The 17950-nt window shown below is 46.1% G+C and overlaps 8 non-coding genes across 8 annotated transcripts; all 8 read left to right on the top strand.

Annotated features, from left to right (window-relative positions):
* Positions 1–473: 473 nt before the first annotated feature.
* Positions 474–544, top strand: trnag-ccc (transfer RNA glycine (anticodon CCC)). Its single transcript has one exon. It is a non-coding gene; the product is annotated as a tRNA-Gly (tRNA).
* A 3249-nt stretch (positions 545–3793) lies between these two features.
* Positions 3794–3864, top strand: trnag-ccc (transfer RNA glycine (anticodon CCC)). The gene has a single exon. It is a non-coding gene; the product is annotated as a tRNA-Gly (tRNA).
* Positions 3865–6007: 2143 nt separating this feature from the next.
* Positions 6008–6078, top strand: trnag-ccc (transfer RNA glycine (anticodon CCC)). The gene has a single exon. It is a non-coding gene; the product is annotated as a tRNA-Gly (tRNA).
* A 2141-nt stretch (positions 6079–8219) lies between these two features.
* Positions 8220–8290, top strand: trnag-ccc (transfer RNA glycine (anticodon CCC)). Its single transcript has one exon. It is a non-coding gene; the product is annotated as a tRNA-Gly (tRNA).
* Positions 8291–10427: 2137 nt separating this feature from the next.
* trnar-ccu (transfer RNA arginine (anticodon CCU)) lies at positions 10428–10498 on the top strand. The gene has a single exon. It is a non-coding gene; the product is annotated as a tRNA-Arg (tRNA).
* A 1924-nt stretch (positions 10499–12422) lies between these two features.
* trnag-gcc (transfer RNA glycine (anticodon GCC)) lies at positions 12423–12493 on the top strand. The gene has a single exon. It is a non-coding gene; the product is annotated as a tRNA-Gly (tRNA).
* A 2062-nt stretch (positions 12494–14555) lies between these two features.
* trnag-gcc (transfer RNA glycine (anticodon GCC)) lies at positions 14556–14626 on the top strand. The gene has a single exon. It is a non-coding gene; the product is annotated as a tRNA-Gly (tRNA).
* Positions 14627–15580: 954 nt separating this feature from the next.
* trnae-uuc (transfer RNA glutamic acid (anticodon UUC)) lies at positions 15581–15652 on the top strand. Its single transcript has one exon. It is a non-coding gene; the product is annotated as a tRNA-Glu (tRNA).
* The last annotated feature ends 2298 nt before the right edge of the window (positions 15653–17950 follow it).

Here is a 17950-nt window from a genome sequence, read left to right as displayed (position 1 = left end):
ACACTGTAAGACGTCAAACGAGTTCTGTATGTCGGGGAGTCAAGGGTTATGGGGAGCGGGCGAAAAAGTTGCGTTGTGTCGAAGATCTCATCAGCTACGAAATTATTAAATGGCGGGGCTCGAGGGGCCGAATGGCCCAATCCTGCTCCTATTTATTCTTTTGGGGAACGTTAGTTTCTTAATTATGTAATTTTTGAGCAGCTGAACAACGTTGGAAGGAAACTCCCACGGCACCTAGAAAAGTGCAAAATCTTAGCTCTGCCATGAGCTCATGCACCTGAGAGGTTAACCCTGTGATTCTCTATCCACAGATCTTCCAGGACCTTCGAAGTGTTTCCAACATTTAGTCAACAATTCCAGATGCAGTATCGGCTGCATTTTGCTTTATATGTTAACGCAGTGTCCCCGCTTGTATTAACAAAAGCCAAAAATAAATTGTAGCTACCAGAAAATGGAATGTGTTAACTGGGCGTGCATTGGTGGTTCAGGGGTAGAATTCCCGCCTCCCACGCGGGTGACCCGGGTTCGATTCCCGGCCAATCCAGGTTAGCATTTTAAACAATTCATTTAATCGCAAACACATCACTTGAGCATAAATAATATATTAGCTGTATCTGTGCAACTGGATCAAGGGAATGAATGTTCTGTTCCTGTGCAACAGTTTTCAGGGGCTGAATGGCATCCTGTTTCTGTGTAACAGGCTCGATTCTTACTCTGACAGACATTACATTGCTCACTTCCTCGTTAGTATAGTTGTGAGTATCCCCACCTGTCACGCGGGAGACCGGGGTGAAATTCCCCGACGGGGAGGAATTTTAACATCCCCAATTTTAAACCTTAGGGCAGCACCTTAACGTGCTCCTTGGAAAAGATCAACAGCGAAAAATTGAACCTAAAATGATTTTAAACGGTGAGGAACTGTATAAAAAGCTCCTGCATCAATTCCTCGTTAGCATAGTGTTCTCCTTCTGTTTGTCTTTTGTGCGGGGCACTGCGGAACGAGAGAGGACAGGGAAATGCAGATAACAGCGGGAGAAAGCACGTCTGATCTTTCAAGGGGACAGCACTGGCACGATTGGCCGAATGGCCTCATACTGTACTGCAAGCTTCCATGAATCATATGGATATCTGAGATATACCCACACAAAGTGAGCACACATCTGTGTTCGTGTATGTGTTTGAGCCTTTGTCTCAAGCAGTGCATTACTATTTCCTCTGTGTTGTCCTTGATATTTTGGTGCTGATTATTCAATATCCCGACGGCTTTTCTCTGACTATGTATCACTGAGAAAAGCACAGAAGCAAATAGATTTCAGGTGGACGCCTACCCGCAATTGATGCTGTGGTTTCTTGAACATGTCGTTTGTGATCTCGCCGAAAAAATGTCATCTGGTACGAAAGGTTTGCCTGGCGCGAAAGTGACCTGAATTTCAAAGCAGCAAGGAGGAAAGACTGCATTGTTCTGCTTGCTGGCAGGATGCTTTCCAAAGCTTCCCTGGTGGTCTAGTGGTTCGGATTTGGCGCTTTCACCGCCGCGGCCCGGGTTCGAATTCCCGGTCAGAGAACCAGTGCTTTTTCTGGCTGTTTGAAATGCCAGCAATCAAAGCACCCGCGCGAAACAATGCTTGCACCTCATCAACCTTTCAACTTTCCACGCTGCTGTTGCCTCAACAGTCAGCAGCGCAACATTTGGTACCGAGGTGCAACATTCACTTCCTTGCCTTCTGTGAAATGCCTGCTGTTTCAAAGTCAGCAGGAAATGACATTGGGAACAAGACACCTTAAATGCCCACATCCTCTTCCTGTGTAACAGGCTCGATTCTTACTCGAACAGACATTACATTGCTCACTTCCTCGTTAGTACAGTTGTGAGTATCCCCACCTGTCACGCGGGAGACCGGGGTGAAATTCCCCGAGGGGGAGGAATTTTAACATTCCCAATTTTAAACCTTTGCGCAGCACCTTAACGTGCTCCTTGGAAAAGATCAACAGCGAAAAATTGAACCTAAAATGATTTTAAACGGTGAGGAACTGTATAAAAAGCTCCTGCATCAACTCCTCGTTAGCATAGTGTTCTCCTTCTGTTTGTCTTTTGTGCGGGGCACTGCGGAACGAGAGAGGACAGGGAAATGCAGATAACAGCGGGAGAAAGCACGTCTGATCTTTCAAGGGGACAGCACTGGCACGGTTGGCCGAATGGCCTCATACTGTACTGCAAGCTTCCATGAATCATATGGATATCTGAGATATACCCACACAAAGTGAGCACACATCTGTGTTCGTGTATGTGTTTGAGCCTTTGTCTCAAGCAGTGCATTACTATTTCCTCTGTGTTGTCCTTGATATTTTGGTGCTGATTATGCAATATCCCGACGGCTTTTCTCTGACTATGTATCACTGAGAAAAGCACAGAAGCAAATAGATTTCAGGTGGACGCCTACCCGCAATTGATGCTGTGGTTTCTTGAACATGTCGTTTGTGATCGCGCCGAAAAAATGTCATTTGGTACGAAAGGTTTGCCTGGCGTGAAAGTGACCTGAATTTCAAAGCAGCAAGGAGGAAAGACTGCATTGTTCTGCTTGCTGGCAGGATGCTTTCCATAGCTTCCCTGGTGGTCTAGTGGTTAGGATTCGGCGCTTTCACCGCGGCGGCCCGGGTTCGATTCCCGGTCAGTGGAACCAATGCTTTTTTTGGCTGTTTGAAATGCCAGCAATCAAAGCACCCGCGCGAAACAATGCTTGCACCTCATCAACCTTTCAACTTTCCACGCTGCTGTTGCCTCAACAGTCAGCAGCGCAACATTCGGCACCGAGGTGCAACACTCACTTCCTTGCCTTCTGTAAAATGCCTGCTGTTTCAAAGTCAGCAGGAAATGACATTGGGAACAAGACACCTTAAATGCCCACATTTATGTGTACCTCACAGTGTCAGAACAGTCACGGTCATTATCCGCCTTCCATGTATTATTTTGCCGACTGCATCTCCCTAACAAACATAGCTGATCACAGCACGGCTATCAGTCAACTCATTGCCAGTGTGAAGAATGCCACATTAGCTATGTATGCAAGACTCGAATGACAGAGTAACTGGGCCGTGATAATTTATCCTGATATTCATGAGGCCTTAACATTCGCTGCATAAGACAATTCTACCTCTGGTTACCATCCCTCCTGCCATTGGAAAGCGGTTGTCTTTATTTCCTCTATCAAAAGCCATTGAAATTTTGCAAGCCTTTATTAAATTTCCTCTTAGCCTCCAGAGGAAAACAATTCCAGCTTGTCCACACCATCAACATAACTGAAGTCGCTTGTCCCTCGGGCCACACTGTAAGACGTCAAACGAGTTCTGTATGTCGGGGAGTCAAGGGTTATGGGGAACGGGCGGAAAAGTTGGGTTTGTCGAAGATCTCATCAGCCACGAACTTATTAAATGGCGGGACTCGAGGGGCCGAATGGCCCAATCCTGCTCCTATTTATTCTTTTGGGGAAGGTTAGTTTCTTAATTATGTAATTTTTGAGCAGCTTAACAACGTTGGAAGGAAACTCCCACGGCACCTAGAAAAGTGCAAAATCTTAGCTCTGCCGTGAGCTCATGCACCTGAGAGGTTAACCCTGCGATTCTCTATCCACAGATCTTCCAGGACCTTCGAAGTGTTTCCAACATTTAGTCAACAATTCCAGATGCAGTATCGGCTGCATTTTGCTTTATATGTTAACGCAGTGTCCCCGCTTGTATTAACAAAAGCCAAAAATAAATTGTAGCTACCAGAAAATGGAATGTGTTAACTCGGCGTGCATTGGTGGTTCAGGGGTAGAATTCCCGCCTCCCACGCGGGTGACCCGGGTTCGATTCCCGGCCAATCCAGGTTAACATTTTAAACAATTCATTTAATCGCAAACACATCACTTGAGCATAAATAATATATTAGCTGTATCTGTGCAACTGGATCAAGGGAATGAATGTTCTGCTCCTGTTCCTGTGCAACAGTTTTCAGGGGCTGAATGGCATCCTGTTTCTGTGTAACAGGCTCGATTCTTACTCTGACAGACATTACATTGCTCACTTCCTCGTTAATATAGTTGTGAGTATCCCCACCTGTCACGCGGGAGACCGGGGTGAAATTCCCCGACGGGGAGGAATTTTAACATTCCCAATTTTAAACCTTTGCGCAGCACCTGAACGTGCTCCTTGGAAAAGATCAACAGCGAAAAATTGAACCTAAAATAATTTTAAACGGTGAGGAACTGTATAAAAAGCTCCTGCATCAAATCCTCGTTAGCATAGTGTTCTCCTTCTGTTTGTCTTTTGTGCGGGGCACTGCGGAACGAGAGAGGACAGGGAAATGCAGATAACAGCGGGAGAAAGCACGTCCGAGCTTTCAAGGGGACAGCACTGGCACGATTGGCCGAATGGCCTCATACTGTACTGCAAGCTTCCATGAATCATATGGATATCTGAGACATACCCACACAAAGTGAGCACACATCTGTGTTCGTGTATGTGTTTGAGCCTTTGTCTCAAGCAGTGCATTACAATTTCCTCTGTGTTGTCCTTGATATTTTGGTGCTGATTATTCAATATCCCGACGGCTTTTCTCTGACTATGTATCACTGAGAAAAGCACAGAAGCAAATAGATTTCAGGTGGACGCCTACCCGCAATTGATGCTGTGGTTTCTTGAACATGTCGTTTGTGATCTCGCCGAAAAAATGTCATCTGGTACGAAAGGTTTGCCTGGCGCGAAAGTGACCTGAATTTCAAAGCAGCAAGGAGGAAAGACTGCATTGTTCTGCTTGCTGGCAGGATGCTTTCCACAGCTTCCCTGGTGGTCTAGTGGTTAGGATTCGGCGCTTTCACCGCCGCGGCCCGGGTTCGAATTCCCGGTCAGAGAACCAGTGCTTTTTCTTGCTGTTTGAAATGCCAGCAATCAAAGCACCCGCGCGAAACAATGCTTGCACCTCATCAACCTTTCAACTTTCCACGCTGCTGTTGCCTCAACAGTCAGCAGCGCAACATTCGGTACCGAGGTGCAACATTCACTTCCTTGCATTCTGTGAAATGCCTGCTGTTTCAAAGTCAGCAGGAAATGACATTGGGAACAAGACACCTTAAATGCCCACATTTATGTGTACCTGACAGTGTCAGAACAGTCACGGTTATCATCCGCCTTCCATGTATTATTTTGCCGACTGCATCTCCCTAACAAACTTAGCTGATCACAGCACGGCTATCAGTCAACTCATTGCCAGTGTGAAGAATGCCACATTAGCTACGTGTGCAAGGCTCGAATGACAGAGTACCTGGGCCGTGATAATTTATCCTGATATTCATGAGGCCTTAACATTCGCTGCATAAGACAATTCTACCTCTGGTTACCATCCCTCCTGCCATTGGAAAGCGGTTGTCTTTATTTCCTTTATCAAAAGCCACTGAAATTTTGCAAGTCTTTATTAAATTTCCTCTTAGCCTCCAGAGGAAAGCAATTCCAGCTTGTCCACACCATCAACATAACTGAAGTCGCTTGTCCCTCGGGCCACACTGTAAGACGTCAAACGAGTTCTGTATGTCGGGGAGTCAAGGATTATGGGGAGCGGGCGGAAAAGTTGCGTTGTGTCGAAGATCTCATCAGCCACGAAATTATTAAATGGCGGGGCTCGAGGGGCCGAATGGCCCAATTCTGCTCCTATTTATTCTTTTGGGGAACGTTAGTTTCTTAATTATGTAATTTTTGAGCAGCTAAACAACGTTGGAAGGAAACTCCCACGGCACCTAGAAAAGTGCAAAATCTTAGCTCTGCCATGAGCTCATGCACCTGAGAGGTTAACCCTGTGATTCTCTGTCCACAGATCTTCCAGGACCTTCGAAGTGTTTCCAGCATTTAGTCAACAATTCCAGATGCAGTATCTGCTGCATTTTGCTTTATATGTTAACGCAGTGTCCCCGCTTGTATTAACAAAGGCCAAAAATAAATTGTAGCTACCAGAAAATGGAATGTGTTAACTCAGCGTGCATTGGTGGTTCAGGGGTAGAATTCTCGCCTCCCACGCGGGTGACCCGGGTTCGATTCCCGGCCAATGCATGTTAACATTTTAAACAATTCATTTCATGGCAAACACATCACTTGAGCACAAATAATATATTAGCTGTATCTGTGCAACTGGATCAAGGGAATGAATGTTCTGCTCCTGTTCCTGTGCAACAGTTTTCAGGAGCTGAATGGCATCCTGTTTCTGTGTAACAGGCTCGATTCTTACTCTGACAGACATTACATTGCTCACTTCCTCGTTAGTATAGTTGTGACTATCCCCACCTGTCACGCGGGAGACCGGGGTGAAAATCCCCGACGGGGAGGAATTTTAACATCCCCAATTTTAAACCTTTGGGCAGCACCTTAACGTGCTCCTTGGAAAAGATCAACAGCGAAAAAATGAACCTAAAATGATTTTAAACGGTGAGGAACTGTATAAAAATCTCCTGCATCAATTCCTCGTTAGCATAGTGTTCTCCTTCTGTTTGTCTTTTGTGCGGGGCACTGCGGAACGAGAGAGGACAGGGAAATGCAGATAACAGCGGGAGAAAGCACGTCTGATCTTTCAAGGGGACAGCACTGGCACGATTGGCCGAATGGCCTCATACTGTACTGCAAGCTTCCATGAATCATATGGATATCTGAGATATACCCAGACAAAGTGAGCACACATCTGTGTTCGTGTATGTGTCTGAGCCTTTGTCTCAAACAGTGCATTACTATTACCTCTGTGTTGTCCTTGATATTTTGGTGCTGATTATTCAATATCCCGACGGCTTTTCTCTGACTATGTTTCACTGAGAAAAGCACAGAAGCCAATAGATTTCAGGTGGACGCCTACCCGCAATTGATGCTGTGGTTCCTTGAACATGTCGTTTGTGATCTCGCCGAAAAAATGTCATCTGGTACGAAAGGTTTGCCTGGCGCGAAAGTGACCTGAATTTCAAAGCAGCAAGGAGGAAAGACTGCATTGTTCTGCTTGCTGGCAGGATGCTTTCCACAGCTTCCCTGGTGGTCTAGTGGTTAGGATTCGGCGCTTTCACGCCGCGACCCGGGTTCGATTCCCGGTCAGGGAACCAGTGCTTTTTCTGGTTGTTTGAAATGCCAGCAATCAAAGCATCCGCGCGAAACAATGCTTGCACCTCATCAACCTTTCAACTTTCCACGCTGCTGTTGCCTCAACAGTCAGCAGCGCAACATTCGGTACCGAGGTGCAACATTCACTTCCTTGCCTTCTGTAAAATGCCTGCTGTTTCAAAGTCAGCAGGAAATGACATTGGGAACAAGACACCTTAAATGCCTACATTTATGTGTACCTCACAGTGTCAGAACAGTCACGCTTATTATCCGCCTTCCATGTATTATTTTGCCGACTGCATCTCCCTAACAAACTTAGCTGATCACAGCACGGCTATCAGTCAACTCATTGCCAGTGTGAAGAATGCCACATTAGCTACGTGTGCAAGACTCGAATGACAGAGTACCTGGGCCGTGATAATTTATCCTGATATTCATGAGGCCTTAACATTCGCTGCATAAGACAATTCTACCTCTGGTTACCATCCCTCCTGCCATTGGAAAGCGGTTGTCTTTATTTCCTCTATCAAAAGCCATTGAAATTTTGCAAGCCTTTATTAAATTTCCTTTTAGCCTCCAGAGGAAAGCAATTCCAGCTTGTCCACACCATCAACATAACTGAAGTCGCTTGTCCCTCGGGCCACAATGTAAGACGTCAAACGAGTTCTGTATGTCGGGGAGTCAAGGGTTATGGGGAGCGGGCGGAAAAGTTGCGTTGTGTCGAAGATCTCATCAGCCACGAAATTATTAAATGGCGGGGCTCGAGGGGCCGAATGGCCCAATCCTGCTCCTATTTATTCTTTTGGGTTACGTTAGTTTCTTAATTATGTAATTTTTGAGCAGCTAAACAACGTTGGAAGGAAACTCCCACGGCACCTAGAAAAGTGCAAAATCTTAGCTCTGCCGTGAGCTCATGCACCTGAGAGGTTAACCCTGTAATTCTCTGTCCACAGATCTTCCAGGACCTTCGAAGTGTTTCCAGCATTTAGTCAACAATTCCAGATGCAGTATCTGCTGCATTTAGCTTTTTATGTTAACGCAGTGTCCCCGCTTGTATTAACAAAAGCCAAAAATAAATTGTAGCTACCAGAAAATGTAATTTGCTAACTCAGCGTGCATTGGTGGTTCAGGGGTAGAATTCTCGCCTCCCACGCGGTTGACCCGGGTTCGATTCCCGGCCAATGCAGGTTAACATTTTAAACAATTCATTTCATAGCAAACACATCACTGGAGCATAAATAATATATTAGCTGAATCTGTGCAACTGAATCAAGGGAATGAATGTTCTGTTCCTGTGCAACAGTTTTCAGGGGCTGAATGGCATCCTGTTTCTGTGTAACAGGCTCGATTTTTACTCTGACAGACATTACATTGCTCACTTCCTCGTTAGTATAGTTGTGAGTATCCCCACCTGTCACGCGGGAGACCGGGGTGAAAATCCCCGACGGGGAGGAATTTTAGCATCCCCAATTTTAAACCTTTGGGCAGCACCTTAACGTGCTCCTTGGAAAAGATCAACAGCGAAAAAATGAACCTAAAATGATTTTAAACGGTGAGGAACTGTAAAAAAAGCTCCTGCATCAGTTCCTCGATAGCATAGTGTTCTCCTTCTGTTTGTCTTTTGTGCGGGGCACTGCGGAACGAGAGAGGACAGGGAAATGCAGATAACAGCGGGAGAAAGCACGTCTGATCTTTCAAGGGGACAGCACTGGCACGATTGGCCGAATGGCCTCATACTGTACTGCAAGCTTCCATGAATCATATGGATATCTGAGACATACCCACACAAAGTGAGCACACATCTGTGTTCGTGTATGTGTTTGAGCCTTTGTCTCAAGCAGTGCATTACTATTTCCTCTGTGTTGTCCTTGGTATTTTGGTGCTGATTATTCAATATCCCGACGGCTTTTCTCTGACTATGTATCACTGAGAAAAGCACAGAAGCAAATAGATTTCAGGTGGACGCCTACCCGCAATTGATGCTGTGGTTTCTTGAACATGTCGTTTGTGATCTCGCCGAAAAAATGTCATCTGGTACGAAAGGTTTGCCTGGCGCGAAAGTGACCTGAATTTCAAAGCAGCAAGGAGGAAAGATTGCATTGTTCTGCTTGCTGGCAGGATGCTTTCCACAGCTTCCCTGGTGGTCTAGTGGTTAGGATTCGGCGCTTTCACCGCGGCGGCTCCGGGCGTGATTCTCGGTGAGTGGAACCAGTGCTTTTTCTGGCTGTTTGAAATGCCAGCAATCAAAGCACCCTCGCGAAACAATGCTTGCACTTATCAACCTTTCAACTTTCCACGCTGCTGTTGCCTCAACAGTCAGCAGCGCAACATTCGGTACCGAGGAGCAACGTTCACTTCCTTGCCTTCTGTAAAATGCCTGCTGTTTCAAAGTCAGCAGGAAATGACATTGGGAACAACACACCTTAAATGCCCACATTTTTGTGTACCTCACAGTGTCAGAACGGTCACGGTTATTATCCGCCTTCCATGTATTATTTTGCCGACTGCATCTCCCTAACAAACTTAGCTGATCACAGCACGGCTATCAGTCAACTCATTGCCAGTGTGAAGAATGCCACATTAGCTACGTGTGCAAGACTCGAATGACAGAGTACCTGGGCCGTGATAATTTATCCTGAAATTCATGAGGCTTTAACATTCGCTGCATAAGACAATTCTACCTCTGGTTACCATCCCTCCTGCCATTGGAAAGCGGTTGTCTTTATTTCCTCTATCAAAAGCCATTGAAATTTTGCAAGCCTTTATTAAATTTCCTCTTAGCCTCCAGAGGAAAGCAATTCCAGCTTGTCCACACCATCAACATAACTGAAGTCGCTTGTCCCTCGGGCCACACTGTTAGACGTCAAACGAGTTCTGTATGTCGGGGAGTCAAGGGTTATGGGGAGCGGGCGGAAAAGTTGCGTTGTGTCGAAGATCTCATCAGCCACGAAATTATTCAATGGCGGGGCTCGAGGGGCCGAATGGCCCAATCCTGCTCCTATTTATTCTATTGGGGAAGGTTAGATTCTTAATTATGTAATTTTTGAGCAGCGAAACAACGTTGGAAGGAAACTCCCACGGCACCTAGAAAAGTGCAAAATCATAGCTCTGCCGTGAGCTCATGCACCTGAGAGGTTAACCCTGTAATTCTCTGTCCACAGATCTTCCAGGACCTTCGAAGTGTTTCCAGCATTTAGTCAACAATTCCAGATGCAGTATCTGCTGCATTTAGCTTTTTATGTTAACGCAGTGTCCCCGCTTGTATTAACAAAAGCCAAAAATAAATTGTAGCTACCAGAAAATGGAATTTGTTAACTCGGCGTGCATTGGTGGTTCAGGGGTAGAATTCTCGCCTCCTACGCGGGTGACCCGGGTTCGATTCCCGGCCAATGCAGGTTAACATTTTAAACAATTCATTTCATAGCAAACACATCACTTGAGCATAAATAATATATTAGCTGTATCTGTGCAACTGGATCAAGGGAATGAATGTTCTGCTCCTGTTACTGTGCAACAGCTTTCAGGGGCTGAATGGCATCCTGTTCCTGTGTAACAGGCTCGATTCTTACTCTGACAGACATTACATTGCTCACTTCCTCGTTAGTATAGTTGTGAGTATCCCCACCTGTAACGCGGGAGACCGGGGTGAAATTCCCCGACGGGGAGGAATTTTAACATCCCCAATTTTAAACCTTTGGGCAGCACCTGAACGTGCTCCTTGGAAAAGATCAACAGCGAAAAATTGAACCTAAAATAATTTTAAACGGCGAGGAACTGGAAAAAAGCTCCTGCATCAATTCCTCGTCAGCATAGTGTTCTCCTTCTGTTTGTCTTTGTCTCAAGCAGTGCATTACTATTTCCTCTGTGTTGTCCTTGATATTTTGATGCTGATTATTCAATATCCCGACGGCTTTTCTCTGACTGTGTATCACTGAGAAATGCACAGAAGCAAATAGATTTCAGGTGGACGCCTACCCGCAATTGATGCTGTGGTTTCTTGAACATGTCGTTTGTGATCTCGCCTAAAAAATGACATCTTGTACGAAAAGTTTGCCTGGCGCGAAAGTGACCTGAATTTCAAAGCAGCAAGGAGGAAAGACTGCATTGTTCTGCTTGCTGGCAGGATGCTTTCCGCAGCTTCCCTGGTGGTCTAGTGGTTAGGATTCGGCGCTTTCTCCACCGCGGCCCGGGTTCGTATTCCCGGTCAGAGAACCACTGCTTTTTCTGGCTGTTTGAAATGCCAGCAATCAAAGCACCCGCGCGAAACAATTCTTCAACCTTTCAACTTTCCACGCTGCTGTTGCCTCAACAGTCAGCAGTGCAACATTCGGTACCGAGGTGCAACATTCACTTCCTTGCCTTCTTTAAAATGCCTGCTGTTTCAAAGTCAGCAGGAAATGACATTGGGAACAAGACACCTTAAATGCCCACATTTATGTGTACCTCACAGTGTCAGAACAGTCACGGTTATTATCCGCCTTCCATATATTATTTTGCCGACTGCATCTCCCTAACAAACTTAGCTGATCACAGCACGGCTATCAGTCAACTCATTGCCAGTGTGAAATATGCCACATTAGCGACGTGTGCAAGACTCGAATGACAGAGCACGTGGGCCGTGATAACTTATCCTGATATTCAGGAGGCCTTAACATTCGCTGCATAAGACAATTCTACCTTTGGTTACCATCCCTTCTGCCATTGGAAAGCGTTTGTCTTTATTTCCTCTATCAAAAGCCATTGTAATTTTGCAATCTTTATTAAATTTCATCTTAGCCTCCAGAGGATAGCAATCCCAGCTTGTCCACACCATCAACATAACTGAAGTCGCTTGTCCCTCGGGCCACACTGTAAGACGTCAAACGAGTTCTGTATGTCGGGGAGTCAAGGGTTATGGGGAGCGGGCGGAAAAGTTGCGTTGTGTCGAAGATCTCATCAGCCACGAACTTATTAAATGGCGGGGCTCGAGGGGCCGCATGGCCCAATCCAGCTCCTATTTATCCTTTTGGGGAAGGTTAGTTTCTTAATTATGTAATTTTTGAGCAGCTAAACAACGTTGGAAGGAAACTCCCACGGGACGTAGAAAAGTGCAAAATCTTAGCTCTACCGAGAGCTCATGCACCTGAGAGGTTAACCCTGTGTTTCTCTGTCCACAGATCTTCCAGGACCTTCGAGGTGTTTCCAGCATTTAATCAACAATTCCAGATGCAGTATCTGCTGCATATTGCTTTTTATGTTAACGCAGTGTCCCCGCTTGTATTAACAAAAGTCAAAAATAAATTGTAGGTACCAGAAAATAGAATCGATTAAGTCGGCGTGCATTGGTGGTTCAGGGGTAGAATTCTCGCCTGCCACGCGGGAGACCCGGGTTCGATTCCCGGCCAATGCAGGCTAATTCTTTTAACAATTCATTTCATAGCAAACACATCACATGAGCATAAATAATTTATTAGCTGTACCTGTGCAAGTGGATCAAGGGTATGAATGTTCTGCTCCTGTTGCTGTGCAACAGCTTTGAGGGGCTGAATGGCATCCTGTTCCTGTGTAACAGGCTCGATTCTTACTCTGACAGACATTGCATTGCTCACTTCCTCGTTAGTCTCGTTGTGAGTATCCCCGCCTGTCACGCGGGAGACCGGGGTGAAATTCCCCGACGGGAAGGAATTTTAACATCCCCAATTTTAAACGTTTTGGCAGCACCTTAAAGCGCTCCTTGGAAAAGATCAACAGCGAAAGATTGAACTTAAAACAATTTTAAACGGTGAGGAACTGCATAAAAACCTCCTGCATCAATTCCTCGTTAGCATAGTGTTCTCCTTCTGTTTGTCTTTTCTGCGGGGCACTGCGGAACGAGAGAGGACAGGGAAATGCAGATAACAGCGGGAGAAAGCACGTCTGATCTTTCAAGTGGACAGCACTGGCACGATTGGCCGAATGGCCTCACACTGTACTGCACGCCTCCATGAATCATATGGATATCTGAGACATACTCACACAAAGTGAGCACACATCTGTGTTCGTGCATGTGTTTGAGTCTTTGTCTCAAGCAGTGCATTACTGTTTCCTCTGTATTGTCCTTGATATTTTGGTGCTGATTATTCAATATCCCGACGGCTTTTCTCTGACTGTGTATCTCTGAGAAAAGCACAGAAGCAAATAGATTTCAGGTGGACGCCTACTCGCACTTGATGCTGTGGTTTCCTGAACATGTCCTTTGTGATCTCGCCTAAAAAATGTCATCTTGCACGAAAAGTTTGCCTGGCGTGAAAGTGACCTGAATTTCAAAGCAGCAAGGAGGAAAGACTGCCTTGTTCTGCTTGCTGGCAGGCCGCTTTTTACAGCTTCCCTGGTGGTCTAGTGGATAGGATTCGGCACTTTCACCGCCGCGGCCCGGGTTCGATTCCCGGTCAGGGAACCAGTGCGTTTTCTGGCTGTTTGACATGCCAGCAATCAAAGCACCCGCGCGAAACAATGCTTGCACCTCATCAACCTTTCAATTTTCCACACCGCTGCTGTTGCCTCAACAGTCAGCAGCGCATCATTCGGTACCGAGGTGCAGCATTCGCTTCCTTGCCTCGCAGTGTCAGAACAGTCACGGTTATTATCCGTCTTCCATGTATTATTTTGCCGACTGCATCTCCCTAACAAACTTAGCTGATCACAGCACGGCTATCAGTCAACTCATTGCCAGTGTGAAAAATGCCACATTAGCAAGGTGTGCAAGACTCGAATGACAGAGTAACTGGGCCGTGATAACTTATCCTGATATTCATGAGGCCTTAACATTCGCTGCATAAGACAATTCTACCTCTGGTTACCATCCCTCCTGCCATTGGAAAGCGTTTGTCTTTATTTCCTCTATCAAAACCCATTGTAATTTTGCAAGCCTCTATTAAATTTCCTCTTAGCCTCCAGAGGAAAGCAATCCCAGCTTCTCCACACTATCCCTCGGGCCACACTGTAAGACGTCAAACGGGTTCTGTATGTCTGATAGACATATATTTCAGCTACAGGGGAGTCAAAGGTTATGGGGAACGGGCGGCAAAGTTGCGTTGTGTCGAAGGTCTCATCAGCCACGAACTTTTTAAATGGCGGGCTCGAGGGGCCGAATGGCCCAATCCTGCTCCTATTTTTTCTTTTGGGGAAGGTTAGTTTCTTAATTATGTAATTTTTGAGCAGCTAAACAACGTTGGAAGGAAACTCCCACGGGACGTAGAAAAGTGCAAAATCTTAGCTCTACCGAGAGCTCATGCACCTGAGAGGTTAACCCTTTGTTTCTCTGTCCACAGATCTTCCAGGACCTTCGAAGTGTTTCCAGCATTTAATCAACAATTCCAGATGCAGTATCTGCTGCATATTGCTTTTTATGTTAACGCAGTGTCCCCGCTTGTATTAACAAAAGTCAAAAATAAATTGTAGGTACCAGAAAATAGAATCGATTAAGTCGGCGTGCATTGGTGGTTCAGGGGTAGAATTCTCGCCTGCCACGCGGGAGACCCGGGTTCGATTCCCGGCCAATGCAGGCTAATTTTTTTAACAATTCATTGCATAGCAAACACATCACATGAGCATAAATAATTTATTAGCTGTACCTGTGCAAGTGGATCAAGGGTATGAATGCTCTGCTCCTGTTGCTGTGCAACAGCTTTGAGGGGCTGAATGGCATCCTGTTCCTGTGTAACAGGCTCGATTCTTACTCTGACAGACATTGCATTGCTCACTTCCTCGTTAGTCTCGTTGTGAGTATCCCCGCCTGTCACGCGGGAGACCGGGGTGAAATTCCCCGACGGGAAGGAATTTTAACATCCCCAATTTTAAACGTTTTGGCAGCACCTTAAAGCGCTCCTTGGAAAAGATCAACAGCGAAAGATTGAACCTAAAACAATTTTAAACGGTGAGGAACTGCATAAAAACCTCCTGCATCAATTCCTCGTTAGCATAGTGTTCTCCTTCTGTTTGTCTTTTGTGCGGGGCACTGCGGAACGAGAGAGGACAGGGAAATGCAGATAACAGCGGGAGAAAGCACGTCTGATCTTTCAAGTGGACAGCACTGGCACGATTGGCCGAATGGCCTCACACTGTACTGCACGCCTCCATGAATCATATGGATATCTGAGACATACTCACACAAAGTGAGCACACATCTGTGTTCGTGCATATGTTTGAGTCTTTGTCTCAAGCAGTGCATTACTGTTTCCTTTGTATTGTCCTTGATATTTTGGTGCTGATTATTCAATATCCCGACGGCTTTTCTCTGACTGTGTATCTCTGAGAGAAGCACAGAAGCAAATAGATTTCAGGTGGACGCCTACACGCACTTGATGCTGTGGTTTCCTGAACATGTCCTTTGTGATCTCGCCTAAAAAATGTCATCTTGCACGAAAAGTTTGCCTGGCGTGAAAGTGACCTGAATTTCAAAGCAGCAAGGAGGAAAGACTGCCTTGTTCTGCTTGCTGGCAGGCCGCTTCTCACACCTTCCCTGGTGGTCTAGTGGATAGGATTCGGCGCTTTCACCGCCGCGGCCCGGGTTCGATTCCCGGTCAGGGAACCATGTGCGTTTTCTGGCTGTTTGACATGCCAGCAATCAAAGCACCCGCGCGAAACAATGCTTGCACCTCATCAACCTTTCAATTTTCCACACCGCTGCTGTTGCCTCAACAGTCAGCAGCGCATCATTCGGTACCGAGGTGCAGCATTCGCTTCCTTGCCTCAGAACAGTCACGGTTATTATCCGTCTTCCATGTATTATTTTGCCGACTGCATCTCCCTAACAAACTTAGCTGATCACAGCACGGCTATCAGTCAACTCATTGCCAGTGTGAAAAATGCCACATTAGCAACGTGCGCAAGACTCGAATGACAGAGTAACTGGGCCGTGATAACTTATCCTGATATTCATGAGGCCTTAACATTCGCTGTATAAGACAATTCTACCTCTGGTTACCATCCCTCCTGCCATTGGAAAGCGTTTGTCTTTATTTCCTCTATCAAAACCCATTGTAATTTTGCAAGCCTCTATTAAATTTCCTCTTAGCCTCCAGAGGAAAGCAATCCCAGCTTCTCCACACTATCCCTCGGGCCACACTGTAAGACGTCAAACGGGTTCTGTATGTCTGATAGACATACATTTCAGCTACAGGGGAGTCAAAGGTTATGGGGAACGGGCGGCAAAGTTGCGTTGTGTCGAAGATCTCATCAGCCACGAACTTTTTAAATGGCGGGCTCGAGGGGCCGAATGGCCCAATCCTGCTCCTATTTTTTCTTTTGGGGAAGGTTAGTTTCTTAATTATGTAATTTTTGAGCAGCTAAACAACGTTGGAAGGAAACTCCCACGGGACGTAGAAAAGTGCAAAATCTTAGCTCTACCGCGAGCTCATGCACCTGAGAGGTTAACCCTGTGTTTCTCTGTCCACAGATCTTCCAGGACCTTCGAAGTGTTTCCAGCATTTAATCAACAATTCCAGATGCAGTATCTGCTGCATATTGCTTTTTATGTTAACGCAGTGTCCCCGCTTGTATTAACAAAAGTCAAAAATAAATTGTAGCTACCAGAAAATAAAATCGATTAAGTCGGCGTGCATTGGTGGTTCAGGGGTAGAATTCTCGCTTGCCACGCGGGAGACCCGGGTTCGATTCCCGGTCAATGCAGGCTAATTTTTTTAACAATTCATTTCATAGCAAACACATCACATGAGCATAAATAATTTATTAGCTGTACCTGTGCAAGTGGATCAAGGGTATGAATGTTCTGCTCCTGTTGCTGTGCAACAGCTTTGAGGGGCTGAATGGCATCCTGTTCCTGTGTAACAGGCTCGATTCTTACTCTGACAGACATTACATTGCTCACTTCCTCGTTAGTCTCGTTGTGAGTATCCCCGCCTGTCACGCGGGAGACCGGGGTGAAATTCCCCGACGGGAAGGAATTTTAACATCCCCAATTTTAAACGTTTTGGCAGCACCTTAAAGCGCTCCTTGGAAAAGATCAACAGCGAAAGATTGAACCTAAAACAATTTTAAACGGTGAGGAACTGCATAAAAATCTCCTGCATCAATTCCTCGTTAGCATAGTGTTCTCCTTCTGTTTGTCTTTTGTGCGGGGCACTGCGGAACGAGAGAGGACAGGGAAATGCAGATAACAGCGGGAGAAAGCACGTCTGATCTTTCAAGTGGACAGCACTGGCACGATTGGCCGAATGGCCTCACACTGTACTGCACGCCTCCATGAATCATATGGATATCTGAGACATACTCACACAAAGTGAGCACACATCTGTGTTCGTGCATATGTTTGAGTCTTTGTCTCAAGCAGTGCATTACTGTTTCCTCTGTATTGTCCTTGATATTTTGGTGCTGATTATTCAATATCCCGACGGCTTTTCTCTGACTGTGTATCTCTGAGAGAAGCACAGAAGCAAATAGATTTCAGGTGGACGCCTACACGCACTTGATGGTGTGGTTTCCTGAACATGTCCTTTGAGATCTCGCCTAAAAAATGTCATCTTGTACGAAAAGTTTGCCTGGCGTGAAAGTGACCTGAATTTCAAAGCAGCAAGGAGGAAAGACTGCCTTGTTCTGCTTGCTGGCAGGCCGCTTCTCACACCTTCCCTGGTGGTCTAGTGGATAGGATTCGGCGCTTATCCGCCGCGGCCCGGGTTCGATTCCCGGTCAGGGAACCAGTGTGTTTTCTGGCTGTTTGAAATGCCAGCAATCAAAGCACCCGCGCGAAACAATGCTTGCACCTCATCAACCTTTCAATTTTCCTCACCGCTGCTGTTGCCTCAACAGTCAGCAGCGCATCATTCGGTACCGAGGTGCAGCATTCGCTTCCTTGCCTCGCAGTGTCAGA

The sequence above is a fragment of the Somniosus microcephalus genome, unplaced genomic scaffold, assembly GCF_052327205.1.
Source record: "Somniosus microcephalus isolate GS21.2 unplaced genomic scaffold, FLI_Smic_1.0 unresolved_chr8, whole genome shotgun sequence".
Lineage (NCBI taxonomy): Eukaryota > Metazoa > Chordata > Chondrichthyes > Squaliformes > Somniosidae > Somniosus > Somniosus microcephalus.
Note: the sequence above shows the minus strand (reverse complement) of the source record. Positions and strands in the feature narration are given on the sequence as shown.